Raw genomic sequence first — 13,291 nt, forward strand, 5'->3', positions numbered from 1 at the left:
TGAATTATAGACCAAGCGTCATAAAATTCAAATATTTTGGCAACATCTGTTACTTCATTGAGGTTTACATTTCCTTTACTTTTATACATATTGTCGGGTTATCCAATTAAATTGAAATACGCAGTATCGTTGAAAAAGGTATTTATTTAATATAACTGAGAAATATATATAATATTGCAACTCAATACGTGGCTACCTCCTATACCGCGTCGCGCTAACTCTGCTCTATTACACCATCTGCCAACTTACAAAAAACTAAGTGGTTTGGTACCACTGTATCGGAGACGTCTGAGATACCAGGATAGGCAACTCGCTTTATTTTTCCAACATTCCCCCTTATCTAGGCGTCGTAGATTCCCTCAACATAAACTTAATAGTTTTACACAGGTATTATGCTTGTTACTCGCTAAGGCTTTGGTTAATATATCGGCGGTCATCTTCTCCGTACTTAAATAGTTCACAATAATATCACCCCGCTCTTGCGCTTCGCGTGAAAAATGATACCTTATATCTATATGTTTGCTACGGCCATGGTAAACGCTATTCTTACATAGTTCTATGGCACTTTGGTTATCACAATAAACTTTGGTTGGTTGCTTTAACAAATCATAGGCCTTCATATGTTTTAATAAGTTTCTAACGTATATAATCTCTTTTGTAACTTCTGAAAGGCTCATATATTCAGCTTCCATAGTGGAAAGGGCAACTGACTTCTGCTTCTTACTGTTCCAGCTAACTGGACCCCCTGCAATGTGTACACTGTACCCTGAACACGATCGTCTATCACTAGTATCTCCTGCCCAATCTGCGTCTACATACCCTAATAAACCGATTTCGTCTTTGGTATAAGTTATCCCATAGTCTGCAGTTCCCTTTAAATATCGTAAAACTCTTTTCGCCATTTTCCAATGGATTGTTTTCGGATTTGAGCAGAAACGACTTAATAAACTAGCTGCGAACGCTATGTCAGGTCTAGTTGCATTCGCGAGATAAATCAAGCAACCCACTAATTCTCTATATGGTTCATCAATTCTGTTTTCATCTTCATTTCTTACTTGTAACATCAAATCATTTATATTTATGCTCGTCTCTAACGGTGTACTAACTGGATTACATTCCGTTAGATTAAATTTCTCCAAAACATCTTGGATGTATTTCTTCTGCGTTATTTTAATCTTTCCAAGATCTTCATCTCTGTCTACGTGTATTCCTAAAATGTCCTCAACTTTTCCTAGATCTTTCATTTTAAACTTTTGTTTCAGCAAACTTTTGATTTCACCTACGCGCGATAAGTCTGCTGACGCTACTAATAAGTCGTCGACATAGATGACTATTATCGTATCATTATTTTCTCTCGAATCAACGTAAACGCAAGGATTCACTGCTGTGTTACTAAAACCTAACTGAATCAAATAATTGTTTAATTTACGGTACCATTCACGCCCTGCTTGTTTTAATCCATACAATGGTTTCATTAGTTTACAGACTTTGTCATCCTTGCCTGGTATTACAAAGTTCTCGGGTTGTTCCATATATATATCTGTAAGATCCCCCTGGACGTAAGCAGTAACAACGTCTAATTGATGTATGTACATATTTTTTATTACACTGATCCCTAACAGGCTACGTATGGTTTCAAGTCTAGCTACAGGTGCGAATACTTCGTCAAAATCTATTCCTTCGCATTGTTGATCGCCCCTCGCAACTAACCTTGCTTTAAATCTATCAATAGACCCGTCTTCATTTTTCTTTATTTTAAATACCCATTTACATTTCAATACCTTTTTGTTTTTCGGTCTATTCACTAGTGTCCACGTGTTATTTTCTATTAAAGCGTCGTATTCCGATCTCATTGCCACTAGTCATTGTTCATCTTCTGTGCTGTTCAAGGCTTCTCTAACGGTTTGTGGTTCTTCTGGAATAGGTCTCGTCTGATAAAGCTTGCGTGGCCTTCCACGTTTTCCAATCCTCTCAATTCTTGGACGTCCCGGCGCTCGATAAAGATGAGGAGTTTCAATTTGATCTATGCTGGTTCCTTGAATATTTTTAGCTTCCTCTTCGTCACCTGATGACGTCTTCACCACGATTTCTTTTTCTTCAACAGCTATTGGCTCCAAAGGTACTTCGAATAGTTGTGGTTCGTCTCCACATATGCTCACATTTTGGTCTTCGATGAATCGAACGTCTCTACACTTGATGACTGTTCTAGTTCCTCGTTCCCATAGGCGATATGCTTTCGCCTCATCCGAATATCCTACCAATACGTATTCTTTGCCTTTGGCCTCGAACTTATTTCGACGTTTTCCTTTTTCTAGAGCTATTACTCTACTTCCAAATTTTCTCATAAATCCCACATATGGTTTCTCACCTGACCAATCTTCGTGTGGTGTGACTTCTTCATTTGCCCTTGTAGGACATCTGTTCCTGATATATGCTCCTGTCGAAATCGCTTCAGCCCACAAGGAAGTAGGTAACTGTGCTTGCATGAGCATACACCGTGCCATTTCAACGAGCGTACGATTTGCTCTTTCTGATACTCCATTTTGCTGAGGTGTGTATTGCACAGTGAGCTCTCTTCCTATACCTTGTGCTCTTAAATAATCATTGAATTCTTTCGAGCAATATTCCTTTCCATTGTCAGTTCTCAATTTCTTTATTCTATGACCTGTTTGATTTTCCACGTAGGCTTTGTATGCCTTGAATGCATCCAACACATCTGAGCGCTTGTTTAATGTCTTAATTTGGATGTAACGAGTTTATCATCAATAAACGTTACAAAGTACTTCGCTCCCCCTAAAGATGTTGTGCTGAATGGGCCACAAATATCACTATGCACCAACCCTAGTACATTTTTCTCTCTTCGGGTTGATGTCTTGAAAGGCAGTTGATGAATTTTGCCCTTTTGGCAAACCTCGCACACTGGATTTGAACTATCCAAGTTATCATTCATACCTACCACTAATTGTTTATTTTTCATCTTACGTATATCATTGAAGTTTAGATGCCCGAGTCTCTGGTGCCATTTAATTAATCCGCTGCAATTTTCTTTTTGTATCATAGCGCTGTGTTTATCAGCTTCTTTGACTACGTACAAGCCATTTTCTTCCTTCGCAGTCATTGCTACAGATCCATCTTTACGTCTTATTTTTGCACCGTCATTGTAGAACGTCACCGTATACCCATTCTTGGTAATTTGAGATACTGATAGGAGATTGCTTTTGAAACTCGTGGCTAACATAACGTCCTTTAATTTTACTGGATTTTCTTCTTTCCCTATATTTACTTTAATTTCAATCGTTCCTCTTCCAGTCGAGTTCACGCTTTCTTCGGTGGCTGTATAAATCTTTGTGCGGTGGTCATCCAGGTTCACAAATTTATCTTTCTCGTTGCTTACATGTGTAGTTGCACCACTATCTAGATACCAAACGTTTGGTTTTCTAGAATCATTCTTAAGCACAGTTGCCGCCAAGGCATCATTTTGTTTTTGACTTGTGTTTGCATTTTTATATCGACAATCACTGGCCCGATGCCCATATTTCTTGCATATGTAGCAATTACCACTGAATCTAAACCTTCTTTCCTTATTCTTCACGCTCTCACCTTGTTTGTGTTTTGTGTAATTATTTTGTTTATTCTTAGTCACTAAAGCATTATCATAGCTTGTTTCTCCAGATACTGTGTAAACTTCCCCTCTCCGTGCTTCTTCTTCAATGAGCTTAACTTTCAAACTCTCTAGATCGGGTAATTCATCTCGTGACTCTATAGCGATAGTGAAGTTTTCGTATTCAGCTGGCATTGAACTTAATAACATTATCGACACAAGTTCATCTGGAATAGAAATTCCCACTTCTTCTAATTGCTCAACCTTACACTGAAATTCATTTACATACTGCGACATAGTTTGATCAGTGCCTTTTTTCATTCTGTATAATTGTTTATACAAAGCAGCTCTTCGCACGGGACCTCTGGATTCATGAACTTTCTTTAAATTTTCCCATGCCTCATTAGATGTCGCAGCTCTCTTTAATGATTAAGTTGGGTTTCTTCAACACTTAGCAATATTACGGCTAGCGCTTTTTCATCCTTTTTTGTCCATTCAGTTGCATTCTCCCTGGTTTTCGGTTCATTTCCACTCACGTAATGCCATAGTTCATTATATATTTATAAGCTTTTCAATTGAATTTTCCATGATTCGTAATTTTTCTCACCAAGCTTTTGTACTTGATTAAGATTTAATGTAGCCATTTTCACTTTTCTCGGCACTCGTCTTTCCACGCACTTATTTTTACTTATTACTTGTTATTTCTACTGCACGTGGTAAACTAACCTCAAATTTTATTTTAGCCGCGTTATGCTAATCAAATTCTTTTTCCTTTACCAAAATGATACTGGGCCCATAACCTGTCGGGTTATCCAATTAAATTGAAATACGCAGTATCGTTGAAAAAGGTATTTATTTAACATAACTGAGAAATATATATAATATTGCAACTCAATACGTGGCTACCTCCTATACCGCGTCGCGCTAACTCTGCTCTATTACACCATCTGCCAACTTACAAAAAACTAAGTGGTTTGGTACCACTGTATCGGAGACGTCTGAGATACCAAGATAGGCAACTCGCTTTATTTTTCCAACACATATTAATTATCCGTTTTTTCATTAGTCCTTGTATGAATCGAAACTACAAGTTATTACTTGTACTTAACGCTGTATGCATTATTTAGCGATCACGTCGATAGAGAAAAAATCTCTTCAAGTTCTAATTTTCGGGCGATAGCTACTGCATCAGTCAACTTTATATTTCTTTTCGTTTTCAATATGGATCTTGCTCTATCGTTTCTCAATCCTAGAACAAATTGAGTCTTCAAGTTATTAATCGTATTACACTCAAAACTACATTTACTAATTATGTTCCTTAAAGCGAGAACGTATTGTGGTACAGATTCACCGATCATTTGAAATCGAGACCAAAAACGATATTCGGCAGCCTGTGTCCCGTTATATTGTCCAAACGTATCTTCTAAATTCGATATAAGTACTTCATATTTAATATCATAAATATCAGAATAAAAATATATTTTTTCCAAAATTTTTATAGTCGAGGAATCCAACATAAAAAGCAAAAATTCAATCTTTCTAGCATCTGGTATCTCAAGAAAATCGATTACATACTCAAATGCACTTTCCCATTGAAGGAAGCTCATATTCCGCGGATTAAAACTATCCAGATAGCAGGGTCCTTGAGTTATTATATCTTCCATTGCATTTATTACCTTTATTGTTTAAATGATTAATAAATGCTTTTGATTTGGATAATACGTGATTTGATAATTTGTTAGAAATTCTTTCTTGTGTCCATTGTTTCACCTTCACTAATAAACACTATACTATACATTTCGTTTATAACTTAAAATCCTGTTTCCTTCTTTTTTTATAAAAATACGAATGTTTTATATTTCAAAATATTCGTTTTACGTTTGTGAACGAAGGTTCTTAGTGTTTTATTGAAGATCAACAACTTTTTTTACGAGTATATAATGTTAATATAAATACAAATACAAAAGTTTTGACTTATATTCTAACTGACTGACGGTCGCCGTTCGATTTTATATTTAAAATTAACAGTTGAATGATAAGAGAAACAACGAGCTGATATTTAGTGTTTAAAACGTGTCCTTGATCTAGATATCAATATGCTTGATGATTATAAACAGTTTGTAAAGTATGAGAATCTAAACGTCGACAAATGTTAACAGTTACAAATTTACTTTTGTTTATCGTCATTTTGAATATAACATATTTTTATAAACTTAAAAGCATTTTGAAAATTGTAATAATGTAATATATTTTCTTCACTTCGTTTTCTCCGACATCTTACTACGAATTAGTTTTTGACTAGGGCCTCGTTTATTATTCAAATTAATAAGCCTTAACGACTATTGCTTCAATCTTTACATAAATATTCTAACTAGATTTTGCTTTGTTTTTATTTTTTTCAGGAAATTATTATAAATAATAATCGTTTTAAGAAACAATTAACGATTTCCATTTTCGTTTACCGAACAATTGTGTTTAAACTCTTGATCTGTAGGACGTATTTGTATATATATTTTGTATTTCTATTCCTATTAACATTATAAACTAATAGAAATAGCTGTTAATCTTCGTAACAACACTGAGAACCATTACTCGCAGCACATAAACGTAGAACGAATATTTCAAATATAAAACGTATAGTATCATATGTAGAAAAAAAGAATACAGGATTTTAAGTTCAATACGAAAATTAGTGTTCTTAGTGTTAATTAGTGAAGGTGAAACAAGGGACACAAAAAATAAATTCTAACAAGTTATCAAATTACCTGTTATAAAAATACAGAAACCTTAGGTGTTGTTTAAACAATAAACGCAATGGAAACAATGGAAAATATGGAAAAAATTGAAACAACGGAAACAATGGAAACAACTGAAACAATAGAAATGGCATATTCATCGGAAAAAACGGAAACAACGGATTTAATGGAAGCAACGGATTCAACGGAAACAATGGAAACAACTGAAACAATAGAAATGGCATATTCATCGGAAAAAACGGAAACAACGGATTCAACGGAAACAATAGGAACAACTGAAACAATGGAAATTGCATATTCATTGGAAAAAATGGAAATAACGGATTCATCGGAAACAACGGATTCAACAGAAACAACGGAAACAACGGAAAAACCGAAAAAAAAGGAAACAATGGCAGATATAATGTCTGATGGACCCAATATCTGGTTAGATATGATCCGGACACTATGGACTTTTTGAATGGCTAAATGCATTTGAGTACATAGTCGAGTTTCTTCAAATAAAATATAAGAGAATAGTTGATTTTTTCTTCTATATGATGGAAACTTCTGCTATTATGAAGTTTCAAAAAGAGTTCTCAATGTCTATGCTTTTTCGTCTTCAATACGAAGTTCTTATAGCAAAGATAGCAAATGTGTTCGGATATACAGATGAAACATTGGTTGCTGAATCTCGTTTTTGGGATCGAGATCAGTTTATCGGCGAACATCCGAATCAATATATGGATGCATTAAAAGTTAATTACTAAATGCAATAGTAGCATTTGCAAACCTGATATCTTGAAGAATCGATTCTTGCAAGGACTAATAAAAAAAGATAATTGATAGATATACATGTCAAGGAGAGTTAAGTCTCGAAAAAGTAGTAGAACTTGCCACAATGTATGAATTTTATGACGCTTGGTCTATAGTTCATGAATTTCTTTAGAAAAAAATCTAATTGGAATACATATTACTAGAATATAAATAAACACAGGACAAATAAATTTGTCTATATATAACAATAGTTTTAATCACATTAATTTTATGAAGATAATCGATTAATCGAAAAAATCCGTATCATCACAACATTCTTTACAAGAGAACAAGAAGTTTTTTTAGTGTGTATTGTTAGATACGATACGATAAAACACATTGACTGCGTTTATTTTGGTAACTGAATTAGGCTAGAAAGAAGGAACATACGTTAGCCAGCGTATATTTTGGTAGAATAGATCTTGAAAATTATTCTGAAGATTACAAATAGAAATTCTGATTTTTATTTGTTTATAACACCTCATTAATATTGAAGATGTGAAATTTTGTATTGATTGTCAATGTTTGATAGACGAAAACGTGTATTGTTTATTATTCTTCGAAAAAATGATTATTACTTATAATATCTTTCCTAAAAAAAAAAACATTGAATTATTTATGATTTCACGCAGTGACTGACGTAGCATGCAGTTCTGTTTAGTTATTTTAATTGATACAAGTCGATATGTTCGGGTTGAATCACGAACAAATGTGCATAGGAATATTGAAATATTATATTAAAACTAATCACGTTGAACGATGATAATGTTAAAGATTTTTGTCATTTTATAAAAGCATCACATTGTTAAAATAGAATATTAAACAAATCCAAGTCAGTAACAGTTCTATTTGGGTGAAGTTTAATTTCATAATACTTTTCTTATTGGTTTTAATTATCATTTATATTATTATTTTGAACAAGAATTTAGGTAGGACGATAAGTATCTTTTACCCACCTCTCCTGTTTAAACAAAATGTTTAATTTTAATATTAAGTTGTTCAGCGTTCGTTAAACAATTATTATATCAGTAGATTTTTATTTCTGCCGACAATATACTTTTTTTACAAAAATTCTCTATCTTTAATACAACCCTGCAACCCTTTACTAGCATGTAATTGTAAATCAAATATTTTTAAGAATTGAGTAAATGTAACTATTATAACTAGATACGGATAGACAGTTACACGACGAAGTAACAATAAATTAAGCATTATGCAGGAAATATTTTATTAATTATAACAAGTGTATTATAGAAAACTTATTGACAATTATTAACATTGGATGGAGGTATGCCTCTGTAGATTATAGAGGTATAGTTTCAAGCAAATCGAAATATATATACAATAATCATTATTTATTTCTTACAAACGTAACGATTGCTAAAGCCACAAAAGGATTTGGAGAATCGAAATTTAAAATATTACTAATAATGAAAATATTACTTTATTCCAGAAGGTATCATCTTTGCTAGTAAATTTTCTGGCGCGTTTTAATCTTTTCTTCTTATTAATATCACTAATGTATGGCTTCTTTCTGGGCACCCTAGCATAATAATCATTTTTATGTAGCACTCTTCTACATAATTATGGATGTACATCTTTCTTCAAGTACTGTTCTTAACTACTGTTGCAAGTTTTGTAGCAGTAATTTTTGGATTTTTTTATTTCAGGGATCAAAGTTCATTCTTCTCGTTCCGCTAACTTCTTTGATCGACCTGAACGGTATTTATTATATTTTTTATAATTCTTTCAGAATTCGATTTTTTAATAATGTAATGTATCGTAGTTAATAATGTAAATTTAAAAATTTACTTATTTCATCGTATGTTTTTCCTTCTTTGCGCTACTTAACAATTAATATTCTATTACCTTCAGAAATTTCAGATCTTTTCGGACTCATGATCAATATCGTAATATTTCACTACGAATACTGAACTGTGACTGAGACAAATGTACAAAACGCAACAACTAACGACCTTTCATGTATCCATTTACTGGAAAAACTTTTATTTCCATTATTTCTTGATCTTATTGTAAGTGCTAAGGTGTGCAATACGAAAGTGTTTAACAGGGCTGGTTTTGTCGTAAGGTATAGTTCAAGGAGAATTCATGAGGGGGACTATGGCAGGGCCCCCCCAAATTTTTTTGAAATTTTACACATTTCTAGTAGTCCATGAGAATATTCATCGTGCCTTTAAACAAGTTATATAATTCAGCTGTTTGATTGAAATTTCATAGACTCCTTAAAATTTCACGTTCTCCGACCCGGAACGCAGCACTCACCACCTTACGAGCGATCACGTAACAGGAGCACTAAAATATTTGGGGTCCAGGTCGTTTACTCGAAAAGTCGAGGCGATCTGAGACGAGAGAAAGTGTGTCCTAAAATTAGATTGCTAACCGAACTACAACTCGTGGCCTCCACAGGTGTCTGTTACTTCGAATAAATTTTAATCCGAAACGAAACGCTTATCTACTTCGAATGTTAAACAACATTTCCCTAAATTTATGAGAACTTCTGGCAACAGTAGAAATTCCTATAACGTTGTGTTGGTATTTGATTAAAAAATTATCTTCTCAAAAATAAATGATTTGTTAAAACTACCGGTTCTTCTGAATCCTTCGATAGATTTGTTTGTCCAATTTGTATTTCATTGATTTATGATGTTTTATAATTCACTTTTATCTATCGTATTGTCGAATAAGAAACATACATATTTTCGTAAAGTTCAATGTCCTGAGCGATCATTATTGCGTCGAAGAAATCTAAATTTGGTATTGTCAATAAATGATTTTGTATTCGATAACTTATTAGCCCATATATAAATCGGTTGACCAAATAAAAACTATCGATATATTCATAATTGCATTGTCGAATTAGTTGATTTAAAGTAAATCCATAGTGTCGTATGCTTTCACCTTCGATTTATAAACGATAATATAAACGATACCTAGATGCACTCTCTCGTTCCTGAATTTTGAGTATAAATTCTCTAATATGAATATAAATTGGTCGTATGTTAGTTCAAAAGGATCGGTAAGAAATAAAACCATCCACATTATGCCATAAGCCGAGGATTCTAACATATTTAATAAAAAAGGCACTTTTTGGTCATTTGTTAATTCGAGTTCATCGATTGCATACTCAATGTAATTTTGCCATATAAGAAAGTCTGTAAATTTCGTATTGAACTTATCAATGATAAGAAGACCTCGTGATACTAATTGCACTATTCTATCCATTGCAATAAATATATTTCAAAAACAAATAAAAATTATAAATTTATTTTATTGTATGAAAAGTTACGATCCGTTTTTGTTTTTGTTTTCACTTTCACTGATTAGTTTCATGTATTTAGTGTATGTATTTCGCAAAGTTATTAGACAAGTAAATCTCTCTGGTGAATTAACATTTACGCGTGTTATGTTAGTTGTGTTTTCTCTTACGGAAGAGAAATGGGAATAAGAGGAGAAAATACAGACTTGTCACGCTCTTCTATTGTTCATCCCCAGTTTCTTACAGCAGATTGCTTACAGCGCACGAGGGTTAAAATTTTCGAAACGTAGCACAAATGTCGGAAATAAAAGACATTCATTTGTGACTTTTAACGAATAAAAAATGTTAAGTGGACCCAGTGGTGCTGTTTCCAACTATTTATATTAAACAATTAGTTATGCACGAGTAAAAAATACAATTTAAATGTGTGCGTCAAGCTTATCGCGTATGTGAATAACGTTAATTTAAAAAACACATTGTAAAGTTACTATTTTACCGATTTTAAAGTACAAATAAGTTATTTATTTTGAAAGTGACATAAGTTCATTTTCCAAAAAAATCGAGTTAGCTACTCTAATAGTTAAATATTTTCATGATATTTTCATAATGAAGCCACTTATTACTAATATATTTAAAATTATTAAAATTTTGTAGAACGAAAAATTGCTGATTAATGTTTAAAGTTTATTTTAAAAGTTAAAGTAAAGTTTAAAATTTATTTAATGTTAAATAATGTTAAATTATACACTTTGCGGTCGGAAGGCGCCTTCCCGGTCACAGCTATTCGGTCCACAGGTCGGATTGCGAGTAAGTATTCTTATATATATATACGGAATATATAATTTCCGTATAAATAATAATAAGATATACGGAATGCCGTATTGGTACTTGAAGAGGTTCCTAAAATATTGATATCCATTCGTAAGAAATGTAAAATAACACATCTTAACGAAGATACGATTAGAATTAGTAAACGGTCCTTCTAAAACATGGACAATGCTTTGTAAATTATAATAACAAAAAAAAATACAGAGATAAGAAGTAAAAAATTATATTGTTAATAATATAAATATAGATAAACTATGAAAATATAACATTTTTCTAAGATAATTTATGTAGAAGGTAATTTTCAGGTACCTATACCGTGCCTAATACATTCGCGAATATAGCCTAGACTAGCCACCTTAATCGGCCGAAAATGTAATCGACCACAAGAACTATCGTCAACGGTCATACCGCGATGAAAGTACTAGTTCTCGTCACTTCTCCTCGAACTGTCGAGGCGAGTGGATCGTGCCGGAGCTCGTACGTGAGTGAAATCCGACGTGAAATTTCACGGTTAGTGCAAAAACTGGATCGACCAGTGCTATAATAAGAAAGAAATTATTAGAAAAAGAAAAGAAAATATTAATCTAAGCATCGATAATTACTTTCGATTAACATGCCAGCCTCCTACAGAGGAGGCGGCAGTAACGGATGTATATAAATAGTAGTAAATGACAGTGATAAAACTGAAATGGAAACACAGGGAAATACAATGGCCAAAAAACAAGCTCGCTTGAATCCGAAACCTAAAATACCCGAGAAGAGGGACAGACAGGGGGAAAAAATATGAAGACACCGATAAAGAAAAACCTCAGAGTGTAAACGAAGAAAGTACTGACCTTTGGCGTTCAATAATGCAGAAAATTTGACAATCTTTCGGAGACCATCGAAGACCTAAAAAAAGTGAACGAAGAATTAAAGAAGAGAACGAAAAATTGAAGAAAACTGAAAAGAGAAGAACAAGCTCCACGCCGGCTTCAAATAATTCTGAATCGAGCAGAGTAAAATCATTTAAAGATAATATAAAGCTTAGTAACAGATTCGCTCCGTTAACTCCCAAGGACGATGTAGAAGCGAGACAACAACAAACCGAAGTAAGAAAAGAAAACACCGATACACCGAAACAACCGCGGCTTACCGCACAAGAACGAACTACGGAAAAAAAATGTAAACTACCTCCGATAAACATCGTTGGAAAAAACGCGAAAACGATAACGACAGCTCTGAAGAAAGAACTTAAAATCGAGGAATTCTATGTGAGAGACAATGGAAAAACAAACTGACGGTGAACGTATCCAGTTACGAAGACTACGATAAAGTCAAGGCGGCTTAGACCAATCAAATACAAGGTATTTCACATACACCCCAAAAACTGAAAAGTCAAACGTTCATCCTTAAAGGAATGAACAATAGCTTCGAACCAGAAGAAATTCTCAATGAGCTAAAAGAAATGAATATTAAAGACCTTGAATTCACCAAAGTATCGAGATTACAATAGCTCATGCATTGAAAATGAACAAGAAACTTCCAATGTTCATTGTGCAGATATCGGCAGCTAGCGTATCGTCAAAATTGCGTAGCATTAAATATGTCAACCATCAAGTAATAAGATGGGAAAAATTGAGAAAAACCGAAATCATTCAATGCAAAAAATGCCAAAGACTCGGACATGTAGCATCGAATTGTAACATGGGGTACAGATGCGTCAAATGTGACGAGAACCACGAGCCAGGTCAATGTAAAATCAACAAACAAGACAAAGAGATAAATAGAGAAATCCTCTTCTGTGTATTATGCAACAATCATGGACACCCTGCATCGTACAAAGGCTGCCCGAAGAGACTAGCATGGCTAAACAGAATCAAAGAAAAGAAACGAGTAGAACAAGAAAGGAGGCAACACAAAATCTTACAAATAAATAACTATGTGAGACCTAACCTCCGATACTCTGAAATCGTAAAAAACAACCCGACAAACAACAGAGTAGGTCGCAGAGAAGCATCCGCCACTAACGTTATCCAAAACCACCAACCGATA

This window comes from Polistes fuscatus, unplaced genomic scaffold, assembly GCF_010416935.1.
Source record: "Polistes fuscatus isolate 324 unplaced genomic scaffold, CU_Pfus_HIC Scaffold58, whole genome shotgun sequence".
In the NCBI taxonomy this organism is placed as follows: domain Eukaryota; kingdom Metazoa; phylum Arthropoda; class Insecta; order Hymenoptera; family Vespidae; genus Polistes; species Polistes fuscatus.